General features: G+C 36.9%; 1 protein-coding gene across 1 annotated transcript in view; it reads right to left on the bottom strand.

Annotated features, from left to right (window-relative positions):
- Positions 1 to 16701, bottom strand: part of DLGAP1 (DLG associated protein 1) — a 369407-nt gene that overhangs the window by 222334 nt on the left and 130372 nt on the right. The window contains exon 3 of the mRNA XM_026035402.1: positions 8430 to 8538. The gene's annotated coding sequence lies outside the window, so the exon portion shown is untranslated. The remainder of the gene's footprint in view (positions 1 to 8429; positions 8539 to 16701) is intronic.

Here is a 16701-nt window from a genome sequence, read left to right as displayed (position 1 = left end):
AATTGAAGAAATACCTAAAAAATTCAGTTACAGATTGTTGCTCTCTACTTACATAATGATTACATAATGATTATCAGGCAAAATTTGGATTTCTACAGCTTCACAAAAGCACTTCTCTGAGCGAACAAAACTCAGGACAGAACCCAATGTTTGAGATATAATGATTTTAATCCACTAGTGATCTTTGCTGTCCACAACCATCCCATTTCAGTTGCATATCCCTGAGAAGTGGTGCTAGGAAAGTGGCTTACAAATGGGACTTGTACTGATCTGCCACAGATGCTTATAGGACAGGTGGCAATCAATCAGCCCTGCACCCTAGAGCCGTAAGTGCATAAAAAATAAAGAAAATAGATCACTTCTATAGTAATTTTTATCATGTCCAGTGAGAGTGGAGTCACTTCTTATAGTAGGTGCATGACTGGATGTTTAGTACCCTCTGGTTCAATGTAACTCTCCCTGAAATAAAACTGAACCAACCAGATTCATTTCTTTAACACCAAGGTTTTCGGGTGAGAGAAATAAAATGTGTTTCTACAGCAAATATTACAGAACATCAAGAAATGCTCAGTCAGTGTGCTTGGATATGGAAGGTAGTCAGCACACCAACATCACAGCGCATGTCCTGGGATGCGACTGACCACCTTATGCCTCGTCAATCAAGTCAGCTACTGAAAGCCTAAGAGAAACAGAGCTCTTGCCAAGCTGATATATGGTATCTATTTACTGGGACTTGGTCCTTCGGGCTTTTCTCTGCCGGTGACAGAAGAATGAAGGTGAAATATCATTCTAATGCTACAATACAAATGAATCACAATCATTTTATTAGATGGATTGAAGGAAAACACTTTGAAAGTACTTCAGTAGCCAGCTCAAGTAGTTCCTGTGAGGTCAGAACAGTTTTTAGTCATTCTTATGAACAAATGAACACACTGATTCTGTGAGCAGAAGAGACTACTACGGCAATAGAAGTAAAGCTGCTGTGCAGCACATCACAGAAGACCTCACACTGTTCCACGGCACCTTCCATCAAGTCCCGTAGTTTGCAACTCAAAAGCAGCATAATGCTTTTAGCTTTGCTGAGTTTCTAACCCAAGGAACCCAAGAGATTTTGGTGAATTTAATGAGTACATTTCAAGGATGTTTGAATATCTAATTCCCTAAATTCCAACCCCCAATACCAAATAAATTATTTTAAGTTAAAAAAAAAAACTCAAAACACCGCTTAGCATTTTTTTTTCCAAAGCTTATTTACTTTTGCTTAAAAATATGCACTTTTCTTCTACTTCTAAGTTTAGCTTCTACACACTGGCTTTCTTTTTGTTTTTGCTTAAGAGTCTCAGGAGCTTGATATCTTCTAAATACCAACAAAATCATTTTCTGACTGTCCCCTCACTGAAGGTAACACACTGTATTATTTTAATCTTATCATAACAGACAACACTTGAACCAATGTTGTGGCTTTTCCCAAATTTTCTGCATTTTTTTTCCCTTTTTTTCCAATGTGAGCACTTTAAAGGTTTACCCTTTATCAATTTCCAAACTATTTCCAAACTTTAATTTTAATGCTTTTATACTTTTTTTTCCAGTTCTTGAAAGTTATCTGCTTTAAATATTTGCAAAATTCGGATTTCAAGCATCTTAAAACTTCTTAGCCATCTTGTCAAACATGAACACAAAGCAGTTGATTCTACTAACTTTCCAATACTGAAATATATATTCCCTCTTTAAAAACAAACAAACAAACCAACCGGCACAGACCCACAGTTTGCATGAAGTTCTTAGCCAACTTAAACTTTATCAAACTCCTCAGGTAAAATCGTCATTTAAGCACAATGACAACTCCAAAAACTTCAGTAACACACAATTATGCATTTTTCTTGATGAATGCTGATTTGTTAAGAAGTTTTCCTGTTTTTCCTTTTGACCTTTAAAACACAGTCTCTGCAGCCAAGTGATTCATTACTGTGGATCCCTGGAGCACTCAAGTCCTACATATCTGAGTTCTTTGCAGTGCCCCTACTCCGAACGAAAACTAACCTGCCCCTTCCTCACACTACCAGCCCATTTTAAAGATCAGACCTGCAATATGTAAAAAAAAAAAAAAAATAAGAATACTTGGCAGAAAAGGGCAAAGAAAAATAAAAAAAAGATGGCTATAATCTAGGCAAATGAGATGAAACAGAGTGCAGAAACAGTTTAAAATAATAACCACATGGCAGAGAGAAAGTTTCAAATAAAATAAAGCTTTCAGAGCAGCGTAATTTTATATTATCCCACGAATTGGAAGACAGTGCCAACATAGTCTGGCCAGACTTTCACTAGTTAGTGATGACAAATTTCTCTTTTCATTTTGCATAGCGCAGGCTCCATGCCTGCAACACTGAAATAAAATGATTATGTGAATCAGATTTTTGCTGCTTCAGTTGTTACTGTTATGCTTGTAGAAGAATATAAAGACAGAGCTTTTAAAGAGAAGATTGTACTGCCTATGACTCTTCCAGGGTGACAGTGTACCTATATAGTGCCTGGTTGCCATGGACCAGTTAGAAGTGGTGAGATATTTATCTTGTGCCCACGTATTTCCGGCTGTGATTGATTTGAAATTTGTACTGGGAGAGAGTGATGTGCATAAGAGGAATGTTCCCTTTCTTTGAGTCAATGGTAGTAATATTTTTGACTGATCACGCAAGCTTCTTAAGGAACGCAGCTCCAAATGCACGCACTTGCAAAGCCCAGCCCAACAAGTTGCTATTAGAAATAAGGGCAGAGGCAGATGCTTAAGAAAGAGTATAAAAACACAAAAAAACGTAGAGTACCTCCAGTATTTCTCGTGCTAGAGATGACCTGTTCTGAGGCTTGAGACCGTAGTGTCACCAGTCACAAATAGCATGTCCCTTGGCCTCAAGAGCAATGTGCTTGCAGGGAGATCAGTTTTGGCTGGTCACGGTAAGAAAAGGCTGAGGAACAGCATTTTAAAAAAGGTGCATTTGGCATATTTTTTTGGTACTGTGGTACTCCTGACAGAATTTGTATAAAGCAGAAACATTTCTTTACTCCTCTCCAATTACGTCCTTAAGGTATAATGGTCATGCTTTAAAGATATGGATGGCATAAAATAACTGATCTGAAGGTTACAAAGTTTCTTTACTTTTATAGAAGTTCAGCTCAGTTGTTTAAAATAAGGTTTTCTGACAGTCTACGACAAATTCCAGTAGTGACTTCCCACGCACAGTAAAAAAAAAGTACAGTCTCGATACAGTGGAGGAAGAGGGTCTGCACTTTCATCTATAATTTAATCAGAAAACATGCAGATGACATCAATTGTCAAAAAGCAGAAGATCAAAGGCACATTTCTGAAATGATTTTTGATACGAAATGATTGTATCTATGAGGAATGGTTAGAAATTTCTGCCAGATGTGTTGAAAGTGGATTTACTTCAGATTGATACAGAGAAACTGAGTTTTTGTCATATCAAATTTCACTTTTTTCTCTTTATTCTGTTACTTTTTTTTTCCAGGTACATATTTAACCCATGAGCAAATCCATCAAAACTTTATATTTATTTATTGATAAATCTCTGTCGTTCACATATATTAACTGTTTCCTTATCTATCACTACAAATAAAACTATTGAACAATGTTATTCTGTATCTCATCACTTTTTTAATCTAATTTTTTAAAAATATTTTCTCCATCTATATATGATAACTCATTTTCCTACATGCATGCATGCGCAATGACTTTTTTAGTTACAGTATCAGTGGCAAGCAAATCTTGGGAAAGTCCAGGAGTAATTTCAATATCCACTATATCCCAAAAGTTTGCCAGTTTTCCCTAGGCTTCTCACTCATCACTGGTTGCCAAAATGCCCTTTGCTATTTAGAACTAACTCTCTACGAGTGCTCTTTTATGTAACGTAAGGCCAACTGCACCACTACTATTTTATAAGGGAAATGACCCTGAATCTTCAGATATTGACATAATCTCTCCCTGGCTGTCTACGTATTCTTTCTCAAGAGTTATCCCTTTATACAGATGTTTGGTTTTCGCATAAGTAAACCATTTTACATATAAAATATGTAAAAAACCATTTTACATATAAAATATGTAAAATGTAGCTTTATTTGAAAACTTTTAAAATGTTCTTTTTTTTTCCCAGCATAGACAAGACAATGCTCCTGTCTATTTCTTTATCATTTTACATGTTTATTCTTTGATATATCCAATTAGAAATATTATTCAAATAATAATAAAAATGTTTTGTCTATATTCTCTTTAAAAAAGTAAATGAATAAAAAATACACAATTAATTGTTCAGCTAACTCCTTCAAGTTTATTTTTCTTTATATTTTATTTCTCTGTCTTTGCCTCATCTTTGCTCTCTGTCTTCTCAGTGTACTTTACCTGAGGCAATAACAATTTTCCCTTCTCATTACAGCTATATCTGTTACCTTCACATTAGCATTTCTTGAAAAATATCTAATGCTTCCTCTTGTACTGCATCAAAGACTATCCTGTCTTTTAACTGGTAATTTGTTCTCTAGATCATATGTCCTTTTACCCCTGAGGAACAGTGATTTGAAAAGCCCAAGATTGCTGCATAATTAGACTATACAAAGTGTCCAATATCCTACCTACTTAACAGTGATCTAAGACAGGAAGACCTTACGATGCACTTGTGCTTCATACATTCTGCTTGTTGAGGATTGATCATACTGTTTTTGTTTGGCCTCATTAAAGTCCAGTTTCTTCCATATCCCCAGTACATTTCATTATAGATTCTTCACATACAACTTCTGCAAAGTCTGGTCATCATCTCCATGTTGATAAGCATGTTTTGATTTTGATTTTAATGGCAGCTTTGGGCATATTTAAGTTCTATCTGGAGCTCCCATTAAAAAAGAAATTCACAACAATAGAGGAAAATGATGGTGCACATGCCCTATATATTCCATAAGTAAATACTTGGACTGCGCCCTCTTTTTTCTTATGAACGTGTTACTGGACAAAATGTCTTCTTTAATGGTGGAATGTACTGTTTTGTACTCCTCTGTTGAGAGATCTGTTGCATCCCTACCTTGCATCTTCCCTTACAGAAAGGCACTAAGCGGATAGAACGGCTCTCAGAAACCAGTGATTCTTCCGAGAATCATCTCTATAACCTTAAGGGACTACTGAATTTCTGACATTTTGTCAATTCACAGATATATTTTAACATGAATGATACCTACTTCAATAGTTAAAATAGTGTTTTGCTCACTCACGTTGTTGGCTTTCTGTGATACCTCCAATCTCAACAAAGATAAAAAGCCTCTAATTCCATCCTCTGGTTTTGCTTTTGGTGAATAAGCAGAGGATTACTCTCTTAGCAGGAAAGGACTATGTTTATACGCATCTCTGTGTTTAAGTATACAAAGTTTGCACAAAACTTTCTGCTACACTAAGTGAATGCTACAAATTTTCCTCTGCATTTGTCCAAGTGCCAGATGATTTCTGCTCTAGATACCGTGGTTCTTCATCCTCAATTACTGAAGGCTATATTTATGCTGCTAGGTAATAAGTACCAGATGCAATACATGGATCAACAGGATATATATAATCTATAAAATGCATAAAAAAGGATCAAATAATATAATCTAATACTATAACTAGTTTGCTTCTTAATCATTAAAAGTTTGCTAGACTAAAACGTTTGCTTCTTAATCATTAAAAAAGGAAATTACTGATAGCCAAGTAATTTTGATACCCAAGTAAAAACTGTACATGAGAATGTTCTATGAAAGTAATACATGAAAACATTGGAAAGCGTCTGTCAAGCTGTGTGTGCAGAGACAAGCCGTATTTTGTCATTTCCTCATTTTTGCACAGTTGACTGAACAGCCTTACTAATGTTCTTACTGTATCATTCCTCGGCCTTTAGAAAAGACAAGCCATCCTCACGGACTTGTCTTGTGGCAAGTATCATCGCTCACAGGGCTCAACAGAAGCGCTGAAACCTCTGTTTCCCTGATGAGATGTCTGTGTGATGATAAGGTTTGGTTTTATTTTATTTTATTTTATTTTATTTTATTTTATTTTGTTTTGTTTTGTTTTGTTTTGTTTTGTTTTTAAGTGATTTCACACTTGCTCATTGGTAAGAGAGGGCAGAGAGAAGAGCAAGACGCCTCCGGCTCCAAAAGGCATATATATATCATAATGATTATTTTGCTCCCCCCCCGCCAGTCCAGGCACTAAGTGCTTTCCAATCCTACCTCTTCCAGGCTGATCTGGGCCCAACATGCTCTCTTTCTGATTCCTTAGCCTAAGTCCCATCTTTCTTTCTGCCATGCTTTTGCTCTTCTATCACAGTCTTCTCCTACCGACTGTTTTCTGTCTCATCTTCACTCCAGCTCTGGCTTGAAGTTTGCATTTAATTCCTTCCTCTTTCCCTCATGGTTTTAGGCCTGGGCTTCTTGACAAATTTTAGGGTTTGTTCTTTGCTGAGCCGGTGTCAGCAACAAGAAAGATGAGGCCCATCCTCCTTATGCTAATCCCAGTGCCCGAGAGAATGGCAGTGACTAGGTGTTCTCGGCTCCAGGGGTACGTCCTCTCTGTGGGCAGGGCACATGCTCAAATCCAGATGTACATAATTAGCCACATTCAAGCACAGCCTAAGAAACTAAACACTAGCAATGCTGGAGATGGTTATTTTTTACCCAAGCTACAGGGAACCAAGGAGACTGAGTTTTTATACTTGCATTGCAATTGACACATCTACTAAGTCTACTCATCATCTACTGATATATTTTTGTATCATTATGAAAAACACCTGCTCGTGTTAAAAAAGCAACCTCTACTTTGGAAAATCACCTCATTGCAAACATTAAATGCCACCTCTTCCAGGAAGTTTTAGATATCACTTATGAAAGGCTAAGCTGAGGCAAAGGTACCTGAGCTGATCTAATAATTTAAATACTCCATTTAAACACGAACAATTTAAATACTATTCTCTAAAGAATCTGCAAAAGTTTTTCTAACATATACATGTGACATATACATGTGTAATGTACAGATGTATATGCACATGTTATGTATATGTTGTAGAGAATTATATATATATACACATATTTATATAGTAAATGATCACAGATTAGGCTTTACAGCGCTGGATAAACTGCAGCAGTAGAATGAGTGTATATAAAACACAAAGTTGTTACTGCTGCTTTGTACCCTTTCTTAAAGTGAGCAAATTAACCTTTGAGCATAGATACTAATATTCTACTTATAACAAAATAATTTTCTAAGTAATCGAGGAATGTATTCAAATATTTTGAAGCAAGAGAAAACAATGAGTAAATATCACGCTTGAATGATATGAAGAATATTCCAGAGATGTACAGCATTGCATTTAGTAACTCCCACTTACCATCCACACAGGGAAATTTACAATTTACAGTATTGTACCTAACTAATCTTGATGAATCCACAACCAATTAGATAATTGAGCACTTATAATAATGTAGTAAATGAACATGCTTGTTACTGATCTATAAATAGCTGAACATAGCATAGTTCTAAAAGCTACTTTTAAAGTTGATGTAATCATAAGCAATCATGAGCTGTTCATGATCATAAGTAGCCTATCACTTCAAAAAGAAATATAAATTCAGACTCTTCCTTTTCCTAATGCCTGTACACTTAGGAATATTGTGTGGTAATACATAAACATCTGTTTTTCTTTTGCCTCCATTTAATTAATGCTGTGGAATATCCTTCTTTTATTATTTGTATACATTTCACCACTTTTCTATTTCTGCTCAAAAGGCTAGAGCTAGTAGGGATCTGCTGACCTATGGCATGTCTACCAGGTTGATATGGTCCTGGTTTTCTGCAGCATTTTCCTTCTGAAAGGCTGTGAAAATGTGGAACAAGAAGTTCCTTCACTATCAGAGCTCCTCCAAGCCACTTCAGTGTTGATTCCAAGATGCCGAAACCTCTATCCAGAAAGCTGCTGTCCTCTGTACTTTCTTTTGGGCTCTGATCTTTCTCTTTCTTTAAACTCCTTCAGGGCAAATCAGTCCTGGCTCTCCTACTCTCTAAGCCGGCTCCATATCTACAGTACACCTACACCTATGGGGCTTTATGTGACATTTAAGTTTATATGCTACAATTTCTGCCCATGTCAGACTCATGAAAACAGTCTGCAAAAGGACACAACAACAGTCAAAGCAAGCCAAGATTACAATGAACATGGGCTTTCATATATATATTCTTCTAAGCCCCAAATAGCTTGCTATCAGGCTACCTTCATGTCTACTAAAGCAGCTCACAATTTGGAATCAATTATTTTCCTGCATTTAACATGCAAACCTGGGGAAAACATGAATAAAAGAGATGCAGAGACAGATCAAGGAATACGATCAGAGAGTAAGAAGAAAGGACTCACCTCCTTCAGTCACTTCTCCATTTTAATTTGTTTCAATGCTTAAAAGGGAAGAGATTTTTGCACACTCTTTAATTCAGATGTCAGTTGCAATATTCGATGCTTGACTTTTCTGAAATATAATCAAAGTGTTACAGTTAAAACTACTATTCCAAAACTAGATAAAATTAATAACATCTCAAGCAGCTACTTGATCGCCAATTACAACAGTGTTGAGGGGTTTTTGTACCAAATCTCTGAGCAAAGTTTCCACACGGTACCTCCCCATACCTCCTCTCCTGCTTCCATGAAAACACACGAATGAGAGTACTTGGAATTTATAATGCTGCATTTGTGGTGCTATCTAAAACTACTGTAGTTCTATCTAAAACTACTATTCCTGAACAACATATGAACAAAGTTAGCCAGTTCTTTAACAAAATCAGTACAAGTCTTCGCCCCAGTAACCTACCAACTCTGTAAACTCCCTTCTCCTGCAGCCTCCTCATACTACCAACTTTCCTGCATCGCACATGCAGCATGCAGTGCAATCCCCTCTGTACAGAAAAGCAACAGAGCTAAGGCAAGGGACCTTGACCAACAACAAAGCAGCAGAATTTAGCCATTGCCACAGCACTTCCTCACCAGCCTCTCATGGATGGCTGAAAAAACTGCAATAGCCAATCACTGCACATTTATGTATACAAAAACTGCACATTTATGTATACAAAATGTAAACATGATACAAACTGAAAATACTTATCTCCAAGCCTTTTGTTTCTCTGATAAGCACTTTTCTTTCTTTCAATCTGTTACCGATACCTATTTTTTTGCCTTATTTCCCCAATACTACTTATGAAACTTACAGAAATAAATGTCTTTCTTCTGTGCTCTATATTTAAGTTCTGAGTCATCATACTATTTTAAGTTCTGTTTCTCATTCCTTAAAGGTTTATCTATTTTTTTTTCAAAAAACTTTGTAACAATTCCTACGCATACATGAACAATTCGTAAGCACAAAACACCACCAACTTTTAATGTGAAAATGCAGTTTACAATATCAGACAATTTTTTATTTGTTCTGAAAAGCAAGTTAAAAGATAGAGGAAAAAATCTTTCTTGCATGTGGCTTTCATACTAAGGTATAATCAGTACAAAAATCTCTTCAAAAGGTTGGAAACTACTGAGCTCTTTTACTGTCTTGAATCTCACTCAAAGAAATATCCACAATTGATTAATGGACAGTGTTTGGCAGAATAGCAAGAAAACTATTTCAGAGGCTAAATAACCCAACAATATTACAAAATCATGATTATAGGGTCAGAAGAGACCAAAGATCAATCTGATGCTTCCCTTCACACAGATCAGAGAACTTCCTTAAATGAAATCCTTCAGAAATGGATTTCTGAAGGAATTTTCGCGTGTCTACGAAAGGCATCAAGCACTGAACTGAAGTTCTCCCAAATAGCTACAAAGAGGATGGAAACAGCTTCTATAGAAAAGTTTACTTCTGGGAATACTTTTACACCAAGTGGATTCAAAACAATGCAGGCTTACTGTCTTTTTGTTTACCATAAAACCTATTTCCAAAATTTCAAACGTCATATCAGACTTTGTTATTAATGCCAAAATACACATTCCACTCATTTTCCAAAGATAACATTTTGTTATCCACTTTTGAGGACATACCTCTTTCTTGAGGTATACAATCAGCTTCAGAGTACTACTTTTTAACGCTAAAAATATTTCTTGCTGTACAGTCTCTTTTCATTTTCTGTTTATGCAGGCTTTTATGTCAAAGTGGGGAGGAAAAGAAGCTTAAAGCGGGTAAAGTTAGAGGTAAAATGAGAAAGATTGTTAGGAAGATCAAGAAAGAGGTCTAGAACCAGAAAATACTTTTTAAACATTTTGGAAACACTAATTTGCAGCTGACAAGTCCTTTTGGGTAAGGGTTATAATTTGACTACAGTATTGACCACATCATAGTAATTTGGGGTTTTCCACAAGAGTATAAGAATGATGGAGTATATTTAATTGTAGCAAGTAAACGGGATTGATTTTTCCATCTAAGGTCCCCTTTGGGAGCTTTCAAAGATAGTTTCCTAAAGTATCAAGTTAGGCAGGTGGTTATGCAAAACCTTCCCTTTTAAAGACTTCTGCAAAGCCACTAAACTTGTTTGAAGACAGTCACATGTCACTCAGCTTGAGAGCACTGCTGATACGGGGCTTAACCAGGTTGCTCTTAGTTGAACTTGTTTTACCCAGAGAAATGGATTTATAATGGAGCAGACAGGTTTAGTGATGACAGAGAAAGAGATTGGGGTCGAAAATAAAAAATATCACCCACATCACACTGTGTGATCACATAGTAAGCCACTGCCTGAAATAAATAAGAGCAAGTTTCTACAAACATAAATACATTCAGAGATAGTAACAGATCTGTGTACTTCAAATTCTCTAATATGGGAAGCATTGCACAAGCCAAGGGCCCAAACTGAATCAGCATCATTTTAATAGTTTTAAAATTTAATTCTTCAGGACTTTGTTATTGATATTCGTATTTGTAAATACTTGTTTGTTTCTTTGTTCACCTTCTTCAACTTTGTTTCTATCTGAGAAATATAACCACAAAAGGCCTTGGTGATGATGGAAGATACAGAATGATTCTTGTATAAGTGACAAATGAGCAGGTCAGGTCTCTTTGGTCTAGAAAAGAGACAACTGACACATGGAGGTCTATAAAATCATGAGTAGCATGGCAAGGTTAATAAGTCTATATTGGTCATTACCTCTTCCAAGGCAAAGCTAGAAGGTATCAATTAAGTTAGGAAGAACCACATTCATAAGAGAGTGAGAAAACAAAACAAAACCACATCTGCAATTTGTAGGTAAGGTGTGGATCTCCTTGCCATTGGATGTTGCGGATATTGAATCCCACATCCAAGAGAAGGCTGGGCAAATGTGTGAAAATTAAGTCCCTCTGAAATTAAGGATGTACGGAAAGATGCAGCTTAGAAAGAACCTTAGCTCTGGTGCCTACAATCACTGTGTGTCTGTCATGCCCTTATATCTTTTGGTCTATGATATACGGTTAGAATTAGGATATGAGACAAATGGACCTTCGACCTTGACGTTTCAGTCATTTTTGTGTTCTTTCAATGGCACAGCTACCAAGGTATCCGAACTGACCTCCCCATCTGACAAACAGGAAAAAGTCTCATAAAATAGAAGGTGAGTAGGAATAAAACATTCCCTAAAAAAAGACATTTTTAGGTTGATATGTCTACAAATTTTTGCATAATGTTTTACTGAAGTAAATGTAATGTTTTAATGAAGTACAGAAGTTCAAAGCATCATCTGATCATCTGATGATCTTTGATTAGATTGAAATTGGCATTTTTTTTCATGAAAGAATGGGACATTGAGAAATGACTTTCACTCACAGAAAACCTGGAACTGTTTCACAGTCTTCACCATAGCAGGAATCATACTTGTTTTACAACCTCGAGTTTGTAAAGTCAGCACACAACAGTGACCCAATTTTTTATCCTATCTATTCAGCTACTGTTCACCAGATCATTTATAGCACAGAGATTGCCTAAAATCCAGATCATTTATAGCACAGAGCAGTGGAACAGGCTGCCCAGGGAGGTTGTGGAGTCTCCTACTCTGGAGGTCTTCAAAACCCGCCTGGATGCCACCCTGTGCCACATGCTCTAGGTGTGCCTGCTTGAGCAGGAAGGTGGGACTAGATGATCTGTAGAGGTCCCTTCCAACCTTAAATATTCTGTGAATCTGTGAATCTGTGAAAATCAGTGTTTAGGTGACAAATAGTCACCATGTGGTTCCATCCAGATTCTGGACACTTGGAGAAGAAGAGGATGACATCCTTTTCTTTTTTCAACACACAGGGGAACAACATACTATGTAACCTCATCTAATTTTGACAGTGGTACTGCCTGAGCAGAGGTTTTAAGCTCGATGGCCCCCTGTGGCTCCTCCTAACCTAAACCATTCCATGATTCTGCAATTCTGAGGAGCAGGCTCTAGCCACTGCTGCATCACTTCTGTGCAGAATATTGATTCACAGTACTATCCTTAACACAGTATTATCATCAACTAGGCTTCAGTGAAAAAGCAAACTGAAAAAAAGGAAAAAGAGGGGTAGGTCTTCTGTTATTCTGGGTCTATTCTGTTAGACAGCAAGTTGCTTTTCTGAATGTAGGATGCATCCCTACAGTCCTGGGATTCTGCTTTTGTGCCATTTTGAATTAACAAAGACATCCTGTAAAAGAGAAAGATGAAATTTGTACTTTATTATTTTTATTAATCAATAGCATTTCATAATGAAAGTGAACGATTCCATCTTTCAGTAGGGAAAATGAGGAAACCAGTTAACTACATCAGCCCAAAGCTGTTACATTACAAATACATAACTAGACAGGTCTCTAAATACCTATCTTTATAAAGAGGGTTTCAAGAATGGCCAACAGCATCCTGAGATGTTCAGAAGAGCTGTCTTTCAGAACAAAACTTAGTGCATATCAAGTTGCCAGCATCAACATTTTTTTACCTTTTTGTTGCTGGATAGAAACTTCAGATAAGCACTACCCAAAATAGAGCCAAAGAGCAAAAATCACAGAAACAAGGACCACATAGTAACTACTGATGAATGAGCTTCTAAAATTTTAATTAGCACTGTAGCAGTGTGGTATTGATGGGAACACCATAAAGCTCAAACATAACATAACATAAATGAGCTCAAAACTCAACCTTATAAAGCCACAATAGCAATATTGCACTCACTTATTCCATTTCATTAGCAAAACTAACAGTCTCCCTCACACAATTAAAAATCATGCAGGGTACTAAGCCACAGTAAATTACAAATATAATTAAGTAAATAATACGAAAGCCCAAGTCCCTGCTTAAATACAGTACCAGTTCAGCTAATCCAAGTACAGCAAATATTAATGTAATACTTCAATGTCTACAGCTCAGCTACTGATGTACAGTCATAATAATGCATTAAGATTTTGTCCTTAGCCAGAGCAAACCATTTTTTTCCCCAGGACAACTGGAGCACTGAGTTATCAATACTAAGCTGCTCATATCTTTTGCCTTCCTACTACACTAAGCCTGTTTGTATTTTCCACCAATTATACACACAGTCCTCCAACTATACTTGGCTCTAAAGTGAAAGGAAGCCAACCTGAAGATATTTAACCAGAAAGGATTAAAATCAATGCAGATAAAGGGCTCTGCAAAGTGTGCTTCCTAATTATGCTATTTCAGGAAGTCATAGACAATCACTGCTGGCATTCACTTGCTTCTGCATCCAAAGGAGAGATGATTCACATCTTGAAAAAAACCTTCTGATTTCAGTAGCTAGTACACCAAAGATAAAAGGTTTAAAATTGTGAATCACCAATAACTCCAGATAAGTAATCTGCAAGAAATGGAATGTGTCTAAAATTATGCTGACAGCACATGTCACTTGCCAACAGTGTATGCTGGGGCTGATATGCACTGCTGTCTGTTTACGAGCTCGCAGAGAAACGATTAAATATGATTTAATTCATTCAAACTCAAAATATGTATTCATACCATTCTACAGCACTGTGTGAATGGCAGAAATTTCACTGTCTCATAGCAGTTGTATTATTCTAAGCCCAACCTCATAAATATTAATTGCTCTTGAAACTGAGTTTCAAGACTACATGGCAGAAGGAAAAAATCCAAGCAGAGGCTTTCCCTCAACGTCAATCCACAGGTGGAATGAAATATTTGCTATTAAATATTCTTACATCAGCAACAGGGGGAAGTTTTGCAGGCTCTCCTAGTTGGAGGTGAATGGCTCGGATTTGTTCTTTAGCACAACTGAAAATAACAGTCATGTAAAGCCTTAGTATTTTCAAAATTGTTTCGCTAGGAGAGGCTTCCACAGCTACTTCCTGAAGAATGCTCCACATTTCTTACTGTGTCTGCATGAGGGCGTGAGCTCAAAAATACAAGATAGAGGGTTTTTCATTTTTTAGATCATAAAAATGCTTTCTTCTGAAAGCACCAGGAAAAATATCCTCAGGGATAGCTAAAGAATGCAAAACTAACAAGTGTGCTAAAGGGAGGAGCTGCATCATTTGCAATCATACGGATTGCTGTGGTATCACTGACACCAGGAACTGTCCTCCAGGCCCTGCTCAAGCCCATGCGGCAGCAGAGCCTCTTTCTTTGAGCAAGGTGCCGGCCTCGCGCCTCCCACCTGCTGCAGGGCACGAGCCAGGCAGCTAAACCAACTGTATACGCTGTGGCTGCCATGCAAAAATGTCATTTATGTGTAAGAAATGGCCACGTCCAGGGACCAGCGACCCGGCACGCAGCCAGTACGACCCTGGTTGCAACAGCGTTAATGGCAAGAGCAGCTGAAAGAAGAACATCGTGATACCCTCATCAAATCCATCGAACACATTAGAAGTCAAGGACAGAGGGCCAGCTCCTGGCTCCTAGACAAGGAAACAAGGAACAAACATTTCTGGCATAACTGTATATAAAGAAAGTTAAGTATTAAGTACTGTGTGCAGACTGGCCAGTCTGCCTTTCCTTACTATTCTATATGTAAGAATATATATGTGTGCATATATATATATATATTTACTCATGTTATGCATGTGGTGAAAGTCTCTGCATTCACTCTTGGGTTCAAGAAATGTATGATCTTATGTACCTTCGTTACACCTTTAAAATGAGAAATTTCATAAAAACGGATTTTAAAATGATGAGAATCATTTTAAGATATTTATCTTAGAAGCAATTCTCTCCTCCCTCTGAGTTCCATAAAGAGGAATGCCTTCAGCAATGCTGTAATTCTACAGATTCAGAAATATTAGCGCAGTTCCCTAAGTTTTCATTTTGAAGGTTTGTTTTCATAATTTAGAGGTGCCACTGCCCCACTGCATTCTGCAAGTGCTTGGAGCCCTCGATGGGGAGCTCTGGAAGGTGCGCAGGGCCTCACCTCGATCCCAAGCACGCAATTTGCTCCATATTGCTCACAAAGTCTTCATGCTGCATCATTTTGCCCTCCCTTTGGGAACTCGCATACAGAAACAGCGCCAGCCACCCTGCAAGAGGGACTTGCTGAATTTCTGAACTGTGGTCTGGTCAAAAGGTCCGTAGAAAACAGAGGAAACCACCCAAGATGCATTATTTTTCAAAAATTGAAATACATCTTTCAATTCATACATCCAGAATTTCAATATGAATTTTAAATGTGTTCGTCTCACATCTGTATTAGGTTCTACTTGCTGTTTTCTCAGACAAACATGAATCATCTCAATAGCTGACAGTTCCCTTTCCAGGAAAAAACTTTAAATATTCTCTTAAATCCAGTTTGAAGTCATATTTTGGATATTTAAAATATATAATTCGTGATGTTGGTCTAAACTATTTCCACTATCACTATTTTTATTTTCAGAAACAAATTGCCATGAGTGTCTGTAAAGCAACATGTTTCTGCTACCTTTAAAAGGAAAATGAGAGCAGCACATTTACTGAGCCAAAATCACAGACACAATCTATGCACATTGAAATGAAGAGCTACCATAAAATAACACAAGACCTAAAAAGCATTTTGAATAACAGCCTGAATCCACATTTTAACAAAGGTTCACTGTAAATAAAAATGTATTCCACGTAAGGAATACATGTGCTATATAATCTATTTATATAATACACTGGAGTCTGATTACCTAAGCTTCTTGCTCAGACACAGGCTTGCATCTGTACTTAATATTGATGCATTTATTGCATCAATATCACTGTTTTTGAACAACTCAGAAGATACAACCAGATGCAGCACAAGGCAAAGTCCATATTATTTCCTGTGATGGACTAGACCTTTCCCTCAGACCACTGCTGTCTACTGTGCACAGAAATATACTTTGCTTTGAAATACTGCAAATAATTTTAATTTATAACCTAAATAGCAATCAGAATGTATTTAAACAGCTTTTGATAATGCACATGTTAACAAATTGCATCCAGCTGTTGGAGGGAGAAGTTCTTAATTTCACAGTTAGTTTAAAATACCCTTGTACTGTAAAGAATCATACTTGTGCAGCAGATGTAGAAATCTGCAAGCAAGGCACACTTTGATAATATAGTTATGATGTTTCATAAAAGGTAATTTTCCTAATATCATAAGTGTAACAGACCATCTTTCAAAATTTTTAGGAACATTTCCTGGTGAAAAATATCCCGTTGCTTTTCTTTTTTTCTTTTTTTCTTTTTTTTTCTTTTT

Source organism: Nothoprocta perdicaria, unplaced genomic scaffold, assembly GCF_003342845.1.
Source record: "Nothoprocta perdicaria isolate Ctin4 unplaced genomic scaffold, notPer1 scaffold_16, whole genome shotgun sequence".
Lineage (NCBI taxonomy): Eukaryota > Metazoa > Chordata > Aves > Tinamiformes > Tinamidae > Nothoprocta > Nothoprocta perdicaria.
The sequence above is the reverse complement of the archived record's forward strand: the minus strand, read 5'-3'. Positions and strand labels throughout refer to the sequence as shown.